The 17,344-nt window shown below is 30.3% G+C and overlaps 1 protein-coding gene across 1 annotated transcript in view; it reads right to left on the minus strand.

Annotated features, from left to right (window-relative positions):
- Window positions 1-17,344, minus strand: part of heph (polypyrimidine tract-binding protein 1 heph) — a 413,796-nt gene that overhangs the window by 203,994 nt on the left and 192,458 nt on the right. The window lies entirely within an intron of this gene.

Here is a 17,344-nt window from a genome sequence, read left to right on the forward strand (position 1 = left end):
TTGATTCAATAAAATATAGGCGATAATGAATTTACAATAGAACCAAGCTGGTCAGATTTACAATGCTTCAATCCGGAAAGCAATATTTCCATGTCATATTTTGTTAAATAAAATATATTAGTTGTCACCAAAGCCAATAAGCATAAGAGCAAACTACATATGTACTAAAAGTATATATTATATAATCGATTAGAAGAGTCATTCACCTTCCTTTGTCACTCCTATGCGAAAGCAGTTATCGAGATTGTGAGTTTGATTATATTTTTGTTATAACCAACTTAATGGTTTGAAAAAATCGTAAAGGTAAAATAAAACAATGCCTTCCTTTCATACAAAATCCAGGGAGTCTGGTCACCCTAAATCAAACTAAAAATACAATACAATTATTTCAACACAAGAAAAATAATATATAAAATAAATTGAATCGCCACAATGGACATTGATATTATTGAAAAAAAAAAACAATATTATTCCATATATGTGACCGAGTGTATAATGTTTGCCCGTAGGCAATTGCAGCACAGATATCACATAGCGGCATAGCAGTTTTTCCTATCGCATTATACCAACGTCCGCAATAATGCAATTAAAATAAATTGAATTTTCATCGCTTATGCCGGGGATGAGGGTGGGTCAAGCTAAACCCGATATGTACCTAACGTTAGGGTTGCCTGTATTTTCTAATATTTTACTGGAACTTGATAAATCCAAGACACATTAAATGGCTTAATTTTCTGTCATACAATACTTCACATATATCAAACAAAACATATGTTTTTTTTGAAAACTTCAGTTGCATGTGACAAATTAGCTTCTTAAAAAATCTGAAAAGTATCAGAACACTAAATGCTGCATAAGTTTAAATATTTGCTATTAATTAAATGTGAGTAAGATTCTGTTTTAAGTGATTATATTTATTTTAGCTATATAATTTATTCAATATGTCATCTTTGTGTAAATGTCTGAAATAAATGTAAAATTCACACATCACTTGATTTACATGGTACATACGTTCCAGGAAATATCGTGTAAATCGAGACATGGTAATAAAACGATCAAATAGTATTCAGTGATACGCGTGCACTACAAAAAAGCAACTCAAGACACACTGCATGGGCAGTGGAAGAGGTTCCAGATATAGGGCAAGTGCAAGATGCGGAAGAAAGTGTGGAAACAATTTTTTCTTAACCGCGTAAATTGAGAGATAAGTGCACTAGATATAAATTGTTCATTTCAAAAAAAAAAAACTTGCGATATATAGAATAAAAGTGTTTAAGTCATCATTACTATACATATGTAATTAAAAATGTTTGTTTCACTATAACATTATTTACGAACGTAATGTTACGATTTTAAAATAAATTAATGCTACTGCAAAGCACACGAAACTCAGTATAATAACACGCCCGATAGACCAGTGGTATAAGTTGGTGAATAATACCTTAAAAACCTGGTTTCGAATCCCATATGGACTGTTATTTAATTTATATCGGCACTGAGAGATTGGAATTAGTGATTATTCGTGATCCATTATCACAAAATATTTTATTACTGATAAATAATTGCAATTAAAATCAAGTTCTATTGATCATAGTAACATTTATTAGTTTTAAGTTGTAATTGTAGTGTTTACTTAGTCAAATAGATTAAACTAATTTGAAAACTTTAATTTTACTAAATAGCGTTGATTGTGTTTACCATGTTTTAACGCATTGGGCTAAAGCCTGTTATATTGCAACAGAAGATTATCAATGAATAATATTTTTATGCCACTTTGTTGAACTAACAATGCTACACAAGTTGTGTCGGACTTTGTTAAACATCTGGTAACTGCATATAAATTTTTCCACCCCTCAAAACGTTTTCTTTTGACAACTTCATTATTCGATAACCCTAACATGAAAGCTCTTGATAGTGAACGTGTTAAAATCGTTACGTTCCCTTTTTCGAATTGCTGCACTATTTCCGCCGACCGTAAATAGCGAAACATGCGGCTTGCACAGACCATTCCTCATTGCCGTGCTCATTGTTCATTCCTGCTGGTATTTTTCAAACCGCAACACGGTTACCTCTTTCGCGACCATTAATCTTGCCTACCTTGGACCACTAGAGAAAATTAACTCACTTCCGCACCGGTTCTAGCACCTATGCTCCAATGCTTTATTACCGAATCACACACGAAAAAGTGTTGTATCACCGCATGTATTACACGTTATGAATAAAATATACATTTTATAATATAAATACGTACACGTAATTTTATGTTCGCGGTTTTAGGATATACACGATCAGAGAAGAAAATTACGATAGTTCAATTTTATTTGGTATGGGTTAAAATAGTAATCGTGTAGTAGTTAGGAGGGAAATATTATAATTGTTAGTACGGTGCTTGTTTTATTTAAATATTTAAAATTACATATATTACGCATGTCAGAGCTCATAAATAGTATATATTGTTATATTAGAGAAAGAGAGAGAGAGAGAGAGTTTTTTTACTAGTTTATAACAAGCTAGATGAAGCGTGTAACGACAAAATCTCCATGGATTTTTAGCCCAATGTAATACATCCACGACAAAAACTCCAGCCAATTGCCGACCGACAAAAGCTCCAGACGGCTATAAACAAAATCTGCAAAATGATTTTTTAAAGAAAGCTTTCCAGAAATATATAGATCGAAGGATGACAGAAATTTAAAGTTTACTATATAATGATGCTTAGATTACTAAGTAAATATGTAAATCTTTACACATTTCAGTTTCTAAACGCTGAACAATTTTATCAAGAAGGCAACAAAATGAAATATATTTTTTGCAAAAAATGTGTTTTTCACTTCTTATATTCTGTATAAATATATAAGTAGATAATCAGTTTTTTTTTACCAAAAATATATCTACACATGACATTAAACTAGGGGTTATTATTTACTTAGGTAAAGTTTGATACGTTTTATTCGCTTTTCCTGAAAAATTTATTAATTAAATGTTTTGACAGCTCTGCTCCAAGTCGAAAATATGTATTATGCATATAGATGCATACATGTTATATATGAATGAACTTTAAAACTAGATTTAATATAAATATGTGTGTCAGTTATAAAGTTTTAAATGAAAATAAAATATATAATTTTAATTCCACACAATAAAAATATACATACATTTATTACTGACAAGCATTATAAAAATATTTTATTTTAAACTCTGCATATTCGAGTCACTAGATTATTTTATATGACAACGTTGTAAAAAAAAAGCCATAGCACTTTTTTGTGAAATATATGAGTGAGAATAATATTTTTTTAAGTGTATAGAATCTCTGGTAGTCTGCAAAGCAGCTCAATCCTACTTGAATACTATCTTAAAAATGAGCTTGTTTCAGACGTACTATAATAAATGTCACAGATCAAAGCTTAACGGCAAAAAATAACGTTCACAAGAAAAACAGCAATATAACCATTCGTAGTTACAATTACTTTAACCTTGAGACATAAAATCGTGCTTGCTAACAAATAATACATAAAAAAAATCATATTACGTGTGTAAGAGTCACATGTAACACAAAACTCAATATACTACTATCATTCAAATATAACCATATCATGTTATCATCATCATCCAAAACTAGAATAACAAGGTAAGTATCAATTTATGTGGCTAAAATAATCCCACTTTGGTATTGTATGACGGTCTCGCCGCTTCTTTCTTTCAACCCCTAACCAAGACGTTTTACACAGGTACCGCGATCGTAATAAAATTTCATAGAAACACGATAACCATAACGGAGCAGAAAGAAAGAGCAATGATAAGAGAGGGAAGAAACGATTTCATTACCGATCGACACGCTCGGTATACTAGGAATAAATGGCCGAATCCAATTAGAAAGAAAACAAAGCATAATCACGAAAAAAGGCGCTTCAGGTCTAGCCAAAAGAAGCTTTCCCGAACCTCGGCTTAAGGGTCAAGGGCCCGAGGTAAAAATTTTCGATTCGGACCATGAAAAACCGTTTCAAATAAATGGGGAAAATGCATTAGCGCCGGCCAGGTGCTATATATACAATTTCAACAAACAAAAAAATATATATTTTTTTTATATAAAGACGGTTTAGAACGCTTTGAATGAGTGGTGAGTTTGAATAAAATATATAAGTAGCTCTTTGTACTAAAATAAACCTTTGAAAGTTTTCGCGGTAGTGAAGATTCTACCTCCAGCGGAGTACTTACTACACGCGATGAGTAAAGCGGGTCAAACTTTGAAATTTTCAATATTCTGTGGATCTTTGTGGATAAATATTTATCTTACGCGTCGTCCGATAGAATAGGCAACTTTAAGCGGGTTTTCTTACTTACAATTTGCAAATTAGTTAATTTTGTCGTTCAATTATGAATTGCGTTATGGTATTATTTATAATTGTTTGATAATTAGATAGGTTGATGAATAAACTTTGAGAATATTTTAATGTCTAAATTTTTTTAGTAGACAGAATATTTTAGAAATATTCTGCTTAAGGAAAATACTAAAAATAGGCATTCGTATGAATATCTCCATTAAAGCACTGAATCACTTACTATTATATATAGCGAGATATAAGACTTCTTAAAAATCTGTATTAAAATCTATCAGTAGTAATAAGTATTGAATAAAACAAACCGAAAATACTCAAATATAAAAAAATGTCAGACAAAGATTTATTCTTTCTCTTACCCTTTGATATTATATTCCAAGAAAAAAAATTGGCGCAAAAGCAAATAGCAACATTTGATATGTTAATGACACGGCAATATTTGTTGATAGTGTAAATCAATAATTTGTATCAAAAGGCTTACGAATAAACGTTGATAAAACAAAATGTATGGTTATAAGCAAGCTCCCCGTAGGCCCAGCGAGCTTAATGAATTGAGAGGGTGAAGCATTTCAAATAGTTGGGTAGTTGGGTAAATGACGAAATGGATCCTGACGAAGAGACTACTTAGCTAGAAACCCGTATTTAAAATTTAAAGCTGGTCTGACAAACAAGTACTTAGTACATCTTCAGACCAGAAATAAATTCGTATGTCTAAAAAATAATACAATCTATAGACTATAAGCGTTCGAAATGTGGCTTTAAATTTTATGACTGAATTTATTTTTATGTTATAAAAAAAATTCTACTCAAACTTTTTTGTCCGAAATATGAGCCTCTCCATACTAAAATAAGGAAAAATTAAGGCTAAAAAATGGTATTAGTTTCGAAACATACATCGATGGACGAAACAACAGTTTTATCCCATTTTTTATAGTTTTATACCAGACTTCGTACTAAAAGGATGGAAGTCTACTATTTTGAACCTCTTCTCAATTTATATTTAATTTAATTTTGAGATCCTCCTGTTTTCCAGATTTGTGGAAATGCTCTAAAGTCACCCCGATTCATAAAAAAAGTATCAAGTCTCACCTGCAAAATTATTTGAAATTGTATTGCATAAATACATTTTTAATCATTGCAGGTGTATGCTTCTCGAGCAGCAACATGGTTTCCGTCAATCTCGATCCAATGTTACTATTCTTATGTTTTTTTCAGACTTTGTTTCAAGATTATTGGACTCTGGTGTACAAGTGGACGTTATATACACAGGCATTCGATAAAGTTAATCATGCTTACTTGTAAACAATTTATTTAATTTCGGGTTGTCTGAAGGAGATATATATCAGTCAAGTATAAAAGCTCTTTTTCAGAAGACCTCTATTGGAGTACCTCAAGGATCCAACTCCATTGCTATTTCTATTATTCATAAATGACATAAAAACAGCAATGCATCATTAATTTTTTTATTATATGCAGATGACTTGAACATTTTCAAGAAAGTGCAGTCGATTTCGGATTCCCTCGACTTGCAGGAAGATCTCAATAATTTATGGAAGTGGGCTTGCTGTACTAATTTCCTTTCAATACCATTGCTATAATTAAATCTCTAACAGTATTATCCATAAATCCGACTTTCTTAATTTGTATCTACAAATTAAAGGCATAAACACTACTACAATATAAATGTAGAGAATCAGTATTTTTTGGATATAGTTCTAAAGCAAAATACTAAGAATATCATACATGTAGTTTACACTCAATATATTAAAAGAATATTTTTGATTAAATTACGAGGCGAGAAGCGTTGATAGTGTGTGATGTAGAGGGGAAGAGAAAATGAAATTCCCCAACACGTTAATTCAAGTAGACCGGAAGCCGATTAGCAAAATTTATCATAACAGCATTGAGGGACCGATTTGTAAGACAACCGAATTAGTAAAAAAAGTGCCGGGATAACCAAACACTCATTAATTAAATCACGTATGTACATGTCTATGTTTTACATTTTAATTGCCATACGCACACAGATACGTAAAGGCGAAAGCGAAAAAATAAAATATAAAAACAAGAGTGGCCCTCGGCAGGACTTTTTGAAAGCTGGGTCGGCGGCGCTATTAACAAAGTGTTGCCAGTTGATAAAAGCGTCCGTGTTGTGTGTGTAACGAACAACACGCCAAAAGAATTACGTGGTGCGGGCCCGCACAGTACAGGACCTCTTCGTTTTACTTTCGCCCGGAAATAATGCATAACTTAATAGCGGTCGGACGGACAGCGAGCTCGATCCTTTAGCCCCGCGGCCGGGCAAAAGGACCACTTCAAAAATCGCATGAATTAGAGAGTATTCCTGGGATTTTCGAACCAAATCCGACGCCCAACACCAGGACCGAAAACAATCTCGATCTCTCGAAATCTGCGCTCGACGGCGTCGCATAAACAATTCAACCGGACATTATTACGTGTGTATACTACTAGGTTTGTGTTTTGATAGTGAAATAAGTAATATATTCATATGAATCAACTTTTGCGTCCTGCTATTTAAATCTTTGTATTTCAAAACAAAACAATTCACAGTATTTTATTTTTGTTTAACAAAACATTTAAAATCAGTAGAAACCCCATAATTGCACAATTACCTCAATATTTTTTACCGACTTATTAATAAGCTTCGAAACTCGAGTACTCAAAATCAATGCGATATGTAAACAATGCTGCATCAATATAGTTCAAGTAGACATTATTATGCATATCGGAATTTTTATATTAAACTCTTTGATTAAAACAAAACCTTTCGACTCGATCAACTCTTTGCATTTAAAAGTTTTTGCTACTAACGAACAAAAAAAAACAATCAAACATGGTTTCGGAGTCGTATTATTTTATATAAATATATAATATAATGCGGAATACCTTTTAAAAGCATGAATATTTTATGTCCATGGCATAAACAGGAAATTTAATTTAAACTCTTCTATATGTCAACCGCGTTACTAGAGGGGTTTCGATCAGAGAAATAACTCCGACCAACATTTTGGCTTTTGAAGCCCTTCGCTTCTCTTACTGCCCCGCATATTCGCTCGCATATTAAATACAAGTGTATTCGTGTTCATGTTTTGTATACATTAATATATTATGTATACAAAATACTATAAACGATTTTTAAATTAAGCCAAGACCTAAATTAAGTATGTTGTTCGTTAATAAATTTATATTAAGCTCTAATGAGTTTTTCAAAAAAAAATTTAAAATTGTTTTCAAGATCATTGAATAATCAGGTTTCATTTTCTAAAATGCAACCATACTCGTTGACGATTTTTCAAAGGGCTTATCTCCTAAATGTAATCACACTTTAAGTTAATTCGAAATAACATTTCAATAGGGGCGATAAAGACACAAAGTATATCAATACTAAGATCTTAGGTGTCAGAGTTAGTCCTCAGAAAATCTTGCCAGTTAGATGATGTCTATATTTATGGCAAAGTCAAGAAATTAGTTTCCGGTTTTGTAAAGATTTAAACAATCTAAATAGAAAAGTATCAGAAGAATATATGTTTGCCAAGACAATAAAACCTGTAGTTCTTAGAAATATATCTGATTTTAATTTTATGAGAAGTAATAATAAACTTAAAAATAAACCGATATGGATTTTTTAATTTTAAAATATAATAAAAGTATATAGACAATGACTTTTTTGAAAATTCCGTCAGAATAGTTTAATGTTTTTTTATGGTACTGGAAACCAATGCTTAGTTGCATTCCTGGATGCATATAATATTAGCACATGAAATCAAAAAGACTATCTCACTATATATATATGATATTATAAAGCATATCTAAGCCATAGATCTATAGTAAAACATCGTTGAAAAATGTTTCGTCTGTCCGTTAAAAGCGGAAGTGTTTGTATTAGGATGTCCGAAAACAACTAGGATTAGTCTGGGAAAAAAACTGAAAAATTGGCAAATCCTTATGGGGATCAGTAAGCAACTCCAACATAATTCCGAGTTTTCAAAATATTTTCTAAGAGTGATATTGGATACTCTAAGGTGTCGCAAATTTTCTTATTCACAAAGACTTGAAAGTGAAAATGGTCATGAAAGAAGTGGAAAATATAAGACTGACATACAAGAAAAGACGAGAAAAATGCTAGCATATTAGCTAATAAATTTACTACGAAGAGATTTACCATAGTTGTTCCGATGAATCGCTGATTTTTTCTGAATTTTTGTGATGAATGAAAAAACATCACAAAAATAAAAAAAACTGAAAAACTAAATTTACCAATAATATTTCTTGAGTCAATTTTTTTACAACTTGATAAAACTAATACATATTTGTGACAAATCAACGTTTTAAAATGCAATTTAAAATCAAGACTTTTGTTGTTTAGCACTGGTTATATTCTAAGAACTAAATGAAAAACAAGAAGGTGTCCTAATACCATTAAAACCTAATAATCACCTACAAAAAAGATCCACGTTTTGACAAAATTATATATAAATAAAATAACCAGAGCATTCATTTAATTTTACTAATTACATAGTTTTCTAATTGTCCTATAAATATTTATATTTTATGCTCTGTGTTTCATTTACGTATCTTCAGTACTATACGAATGTGGTTCAATCTGTGTTTATAAATGAACTCTTCGTCTACCCTAACTATAAATAAAATAATATATTACATAATTCGTGTGAACATTAATTCAAAAATAACATTAGTTACACCTAGGTGCCGAAAATGTAAATAACCATTGTTAAGCAATATTTGTTAAAAAAATAAAATTTAACAGTTGAAAATATTTTGGACATTTAATTATCTATAATTTAAGAAGTATTACGAATTGAAAACATTGAGTTTTCTTTATTAAGTACTTATAAATTTAAAAATATACACACTACACCATTTTATATGTATATGTTGAATTAGCTTTTCGGTTACCGCATGCTTGACGTTTCATAAAAAAGGCCGGCAAGTTTGTTCAAAGTAGAGCACTTAGCCTGTAAATTAAATTAAAACGTGTGCCATTTTACTTAAGAAAGAATAAGACAAAGTAAGCTTAAGGAACATAATGTCTGTGCTAGCATTTAATTTTTTTCAGAATATCTTTTTTAACGATCCACCAGTCCACGACATGAGAAAAACACCCAATAATCGCACCAATTTATTGCGATTTGTGTCGATATTTGCACACCCCTCCGTCGTAATTGTATATATGTGTGTATTATGGACAGTGTTTCGAATTTCGCTGTCAACCCTATTCAATTACGTCCAATGGCAACTTTTTTTAACGTTTTTAATATTTAATGTGACGCATTATACGAAAGCTCGAAAGGGCATCTCTCCCGTGTTTTTTTCCGCTCCTCTGGCGATTTTTATGAGCTTTAATGAAAAATAAATTTTCTTGCATGATTTATGCGCGCAGTTAATAAATTTTCAGGTCGTCGAGTTATCCATAAATGTATGACGAAGCACAATGGAGAGAGAATTGTACTTTACTTGTTGCGAGCGGTGTATTTGAGCAGCGAAGAAAAATAACGTTATTTAATTAGCTTTGGTAGTGTGCTTTATGGATTATGCGAGCTTTGGGCGTGCTTCTTTTTGAGAAAAACCTAAGAGAAATTAAAAATTGAAAAGTTAAACTATTATGCAAAACGAAAGAACGTCTCTGGCAATTACGGTAACAACGAAGAATAGCGAAGACTTTAAAATGTTTTTGTCGTGTTATTCAGTTATAATTTAAAAACAGGAAAATAAAAATATAATATTAGACACAAAAATAACGAGTACTTTAATAGAAATTTTCTTTCACTGCGTTTTCCATTGTTGAAAATACTGAGAAACATTAATTATATTTACTGAAAAACCATAAATGTTTAAAAAAAACTAACTAACATTGCTCTTCGCACGTATAGAATTAAGAGTTTTAAATGTTGGATTTAATATAGCTGATTTAACAAAGTACTTTTTTATAACCAATTAATAAGTCTTGTAAAATATTATACCATAAAATAAAGATTAGGATCAATAAAAATGGAAACATACAATATGCAAAAAAAATGAATGAACAGAAATTTCTACAATTACCTGTAGAAAATATGATATATATTATCGTTTTTGCAAAGATAGATGTAAAGCAATACGATTTCGCAACGTTAATGTGGTATATCCTTCTGTACCTTAACGCATTTAGCTGTTATTTAATTAAAATGTGAAATTTAAAACATTCCATAAAATTAGGTATATTATGCTTTTTAACAAAATGTAAATTAAATCAAGATCATGATGATTGATAGGGTCCGCTTTTTGGCGATACCTGATATTAGTCAAGCACAAAAATTTACACTACTGTTTCGAGATATCTATGAAAGCTTGACATGGGAAAGATGCTTGAAATATAGGTGCCGCATCAATTGCGCGATAAAGAAATAGTGGACCGAATTTCTGCTTGAGATTAGCTTTTTAAACGCAATGAAAACGATTTGGTTTTTTAAATGATGAAAAGTAGATTTAATGCAGCTAGGTAGGTCGTACAAAATCATGGTCATAGCGGAGTGTTGCGGTATAGAAATTCACCCGAAGTAAACTACGATGTGTATCTAATGGGGTTGAAAGGGTAGCTTTATTGGGATATATCCGAGAATTCCCAGAAATAAATTCTCTCTCGGCAAATAAAAAAAAAATTTCAAACCAAAAAAACAAGTTTATTTGACAAAGACGTTGAATGCAATAGAATTAATAAGAAAACAAAAAGTAAAGATTCATGCAAATAAGATAATGAGAAAGTTCGTAGTATAGATTGGCGGACGCTATCAATGCAGTATTGAAAAATTAAAAATTAGAAACCAAAGCGTAAGATGATCTTACAAAGAATCTACAAATTAATGATTAATTAATAAGTATAGGAAACATAATAAAAAATCTGCAAAAGTTGTCGGATGCTTTGATGACTGCTTAGAAAAACACACTTTAAAAAAAGCGAAAGCGTATTTTCGTCGTCGTAAAATTTTTGTTTTAAAAAAACAATCTTTGAGTGACCCATCCCTCGACGTCAATCTTTCTAAAAATGTTTTTTTTAACGAATAAATTATGTAATACTAATAAATTATGTAATAATGTTAATTTTTATTTTTCTGAATTATATAATTTACTGTATGTTTTCAGGTTGTGAATGAAATATTTTAATTTTCAATTTTTTAGAATTTCTCGGGACTGTCTTAATTGTTTCCCAGAAACAAAAAATATCAGAAAATGGTACCTATTAAGTAGCGTGTACTGCGAACTGTTTTACACTAAACCAAATTATTGATTTCACTAAACACAATTTATCAAAGTTGGTTATTATGAAGAGGACTATGTTTCACCGTAACAAGGTCGGATCGCAAGTTTCTATCGAAACACATAAAAAAAATGCAATTAACAACTGATTTTTAGTGCATCCACCAGTGAAAAGAACTGGGCGTGCGGAACGCATGTAACGCACACCCTTATATTTCACTCACTCTCGTCCCTTAACACGCGAGCGAGCGAAAGGGAATGTATCTCACCGTACGCGCCTGTAAAATACTGTGTGTTTATACTTTCAAAGCATGTTTTCGTTTCTTCGAACGTATTGTAAGAATATCGTCTAAATAAAAGAAATTATATAGGTAAGTAAAATTGCAAAATATTTCAATGGTATAAATTTAACAGGTTTAAACTTCTACAAATCTATTTATCTATTCCCAAAAATTATTCAGAAGATCATCGATTCAAATGCCAAATACATAATTAATCAAACTTATTTTTCAGTATAGAAATAAAGTATTTTAAAAACATGGAAGAACGTGATTATTAAATATAGCAACTTAATATATTTACATAAATAGGGAATTTGCTTTGATATTCAAAATAAAAATATTATTGGACTATTTAATATTTTATATTATTGATCGGTATATTGATAATAATATGCTGTCATAATGTATCGTGTAAAATTCACCCTAGTATTCAAAATATTGACAATATTTTTTTTTACAATTTTTTATTGGAAAAATTATATTTTGCAATTTATTTTTTGTAGAATATAATTTATACTATCGCGTGTTTTTTTTCCTAAGAAACGTTTGTTTTGCTAAACATTTTAAGCCTTTATTCGTAAATGAATTGTATGTTATGTATAGCTAAAGTATTTCCAACAATAATTGCGTATGCTATTATAATATTTCATTAAATAATTAATAAATACAAAATCAAAATTAATCCCTTTGTAGAGCAGTGTGCTAATTAATATTTTGCTTCCATATTACACAGTTTATTTATTTATTATACATGCTAAAATTTAACCTGCTATATATATATAATATAATCATAAATTTATAATAACACGTGTACGAGTGTGCATTATTAAAAGCGAGCACAGTTTGAGTGGCAACCCATCTCAAAGTATACGAGAGACAGAAAAGCAGCTTCAAAGGCACAACACGGCAAGGTCTGCTTTTTGGCATTAAGCCGAGTGCCCACTTTGCTTAATCCTTTGATTATCACCTCAAAAGCCAACCTGGAAGCCATTTTAGAAGAATAAGTCACGGAGGGGGAAGGGGTGAGCATCCTACGTCCCATATTAGCCACACAAAAAACAACCATCATACAAAGGTGCATATCACAAGTAAAAATGTAAACTTCACGTGAAACTAAAATTAGAAAAACTGGTCCCGCCTGATCTCAAGATCAATTGTTAGATCATACGTATACGTAATGGACGAGTATCAAGACCACGTCCAAGGCTAACGACTTCCGCGTTTGTTTCGACCATTGGCCCGGTTGCTTTTTTAGACGTAAAAAAATTCACGTGACTACTTTTGAATATGCCGTGGTAGGAATACGTACATATATGAAAAAATTCAATATTGTCTATTATCATTTTGTGATTCGACAAACTGTCATGTGACATTTTTGTTTTGAATCGTTACAAAATTGACAACTTATATTTTTTGTTACATAAATGAAAAAACTCACCCACGACGTGATTGATGCAATTGAAGTAGAAAATGTACGATGATTATGAACACGTGCATGTGCTTACCTGTAATAAAAAAAATATTATCGTAACATTTTTACTGCGCACTAACACATTTTTTTAAAAATAAGTTAAACGCTGTAAAAACGTATTTTTCTGATAAAATTAAAGAGTGCAGAAAAAACAGCTATGAATTATAATTATTCAGAGAATTTGGTTAAATATAAGTCAACAAAGAGAGATAAAATTATGTTATACCTAATATTAATTCTACGTACTTCAAATATTAAATACCATTCTAAAAACGTTTTATATTCTATAGCAAACAACGTGTGTATTTTGTTGCTAAATTTTAGGTAAAATCCAAAACTTCGGGTAATTTTATGAACTGGACGACCATAAAATAATTTCTCACCGATTTTTCTTTACGTTTTTAATATATTTGCTACACTTTGATATATTTTTTAAACAAAATAAATCAAGAGAGAGAATAGGCAATTCAAAATAATCTTTATTTATTTTCATTAACTACATATTTTTATAAAAATAAACACATATTGATTGACTGTTCGCATTTTTGCCTGTATTTAGAAATAATATATTTAAAGTATTAACAAAATAATAATTATTTTACAATTATTAATTAAACCTAATTGTCCACAAAAATTATATATACAAATCTTAAAAAATCTTTTTTACATTATAATATCGCGCAAAGTAATCATATATATTTTGAAACGCATGACAAAATTCACTAAGCGTGTTTTATGATACTTTCTCACAAACATAAATGAGGATTTTCAGTTTGACAAATATTTGTACTTTAAGTTATTTGTATAATTGAAAAGAACACAATACAATAGCATTAGGCCAAGAATAAGGGAACTGCGCTAATTTCTCTGCATTGATTGACGACCCAAGATCAACTGTCCTACGTGGCTCAAAACTCTTAATAAAACTAGCGCCTGGCTAAAGAAAAATGTTTCTTAAAACCTTTTAAAAATATGTAATAAGCTAGCTATTTCTACATTTTTCAGAAAAGTATCAATAACGCTTTTTTTTCTTATTTGAAAAACAGCTTTAAATTGGTCCCGAAAAAGAACAATTCAGTTGGAGAAAAATGGTTTAGTTTTTGGCAAACAGTTGTTTATGTTTATGTTTATATTTACATACACGAAATTTCCTACGAGATAAACTATTAGTGAATAGTTTATTATTAGTTTTTTTATACCTAATATATAGTACCTAAATTGATTTGAATTAATCATAAATAAATATAGACAAACCTAATCTTTAATGATTGATCAATAATATATGAAATTAAATAATAATTTTGTTCTCTCAGACACGATAGAAATTGAAATTCACAAAGGTTCTTATGGGAATCGAACCTAGGTCTTAAAGTTATTACAAAAAAGTTACTTATTAATATCCAGATAATACAAAACATGTTAACATTTACCATCTGAAAAAGAACTTAATATGGATAAACTGATAAAAGTATAATAATTTGTATGAAAAATAAAAATAGTTTTTTCAATGCTTTAACTATTTACTTATACAGATATGAGTTTGCTACTTATACATATAAATACAGTAATGCATGAATATAAAGAAATGCTAAAAAAACAATGGCAAAAAATAAAAGTAGCAATATTATACAATAAAAATATGGTATGTTATTTATTAAAAATAATAAGTGGCTTTGTTATAAATGGTTAGTAAAACTTTAAAAACACCAAAACCAATTTATTTTTTCATTATATAACTAAATAACAATTCGATCAATTAATAATACTTTTGCAGATATCTGCTACATTCTAAAAATTTTTTTTAGCATTTATTAAATAAATATTTCATGACAACTGACCTTTTTATGAAACTACTGATGTAAACATACGGACCAAAAACATTGACTCTTTATATTTTATGTAAAAATATAAAACAATGAATTAAAAAAAAAACAGTAATATTTAACAGTTAATTATACTGTATTGATATCGAAATACAAGTATTTGTATTTTAAAACTGATATTTATATATCGATTAAATTTTATTATTCTGATTTTACTCTGATTCAGTTTAATATTAACATATATTTTTATTTATATATTTTTAACATACAAATATGACAAAATCTGTTGTTTTATCGGAAAATATTTGCAATATTATTCATTTTAATTTATAATCAAATCGAAAATGTGATTGGATCTTTAAATTTAATACAAATATTTGATTAATTAAAAGTAATGATAGTTTCAATAGCATATGTATTATATAAATATAAGTATGTTTAATTAATTAAACTTTAATTTTTTTAAGTAAATTCATAGCAGTGTCAATTAACACTGCTATGAATTTAGTAAATTATATGGAGATTTAGCGAGCAAAATATGCGATCTACACAATTATGTAAACATACTTTTACTAAAAACTAATTAAAGCATATAAGCATATACAGGTATAAAATAGATTCATAATTCCAAGAGTAAATTCTGTGTATGCAACTGTAAACGCCATACGTCTGAAAGCTAATTAATTGACAAGAGCATCTGCATTCAAAGGCGTAATCCTCGTTAATTTCTACGAAATTTCTCGTATATGATAAAGGCATTAAACAGACGATACTCTAATTAAATACGATACTATGATATGCATTTTCTCGTGCAGCTGCAACACGAAGCCATTCATCCTTCATTCATCCTGAACCCGATTGGAGAGACCCATTGTCAATTTGTCAAAGGTGCCTTTGGCTTGAAAGCACGCCATTGATAACTAACGGAGCTTAAATAATAAGCAAAACCGATGACCATTCAATACGCCAAATGTCATCATCACTGGGCAAACGGACAAAACCTAATATCCCACAACCACGGTCCATTCTAATTAATTTCCATTGCATACCGAAATATGTTCTAATTTAAAAAATAAATAAAACGAAACCGTTCTGCCCCGAGCGTCCGAGATCTGGCAATGACAACATTGTATACCATTTCTTTGAAACCGACTGAATATTCTTGGCTAATCGTCGTTGAAATCCTATACACGTATGTGTTTGCATAATTTAAATGGATTTGCCATATTTATAATGCCATACCGAGGTGCTTCGCGGATAAAGCTGTAAAACAACTCGAAAACGCTCGGATGCACTTCAATCTAACTTTGTCATTGCATCTCTTTTTCAACTTATATCGAATCTCTTTCACAACTCGCAAATGCCATAAAATAAAGTCAGGCAGTAAAGTACATCAAAAATAAAAGATCTGTGATCTAATTGCATTACTCAGCTGTAGATTCTTAATGAACACTTGCTCAAAATTGCAACAAATGACCGACAAAACAATAAGTCGAGTTTCGATCGCTATTTTAAAAGGTAGTTTTTATGCCTCTAAATACGAAGTATTTATAAGTACTATGTAAATTGTATTGTATTATTTTTTTTTTAAAAAGCGTATTTTGTACCGATAATCAAAAGCAATGGTCCTGTAAAGTTTCGTATAACTAGAAGGACACCTTCTATCCGGTCTCTCTTTGACAACATAAAGTGTCAGGTGCCTGAAAGCGTCGCTAATTATCGAAACGATGCAGTCAATTACCGCCTTGACAAAGGATTCGATTTCTAGGTAGAAAAACCTCTAAATAAATCTTCGCAGTCGAAGCAATCAGAGTAATTTCTCGAAAATCACATACACACATATGGGTAGCAGCATGCGAACGCGTGAGAAACGTGCTCCGACATCCGATAGAAGGTTTTTTTTATCATTCGTACATTTAACGATATACTTTGCACAGTTATGTATATATAATAATCCGAAGCATCTGGCAAGATGTATCATCTCGTCATGTGCCGTTTTGCACACGCGCATCTCCGCGTATGCAGTGAGAATGCATCTCGTTGGTGAAGATGGCTAATTGCATATCTCTTAGAAACGGGATTTGGTATAATTAATTGATGTCGTTAACACCGCGCGTGGAATCCAATAAATTTACAGTTGTTGCCTTGCTGGTT

This window comes from Plectrocnemia conspersa, unplaced genomic scaffold, assembly GCF_051122295.1.
Source record: "Plectrocnemia conspersa isolate PC_06_02 unplaced genomic scaffold, ASM5112229v1 ptg000013l, whole genome shotgun sequence".
NCBI lineage: Eukaryota > Metazoa > Arthropoda > Insecta > Trichoptera > Polycentropodidae > Plectrocnemia > Plectrocnemia conspersa.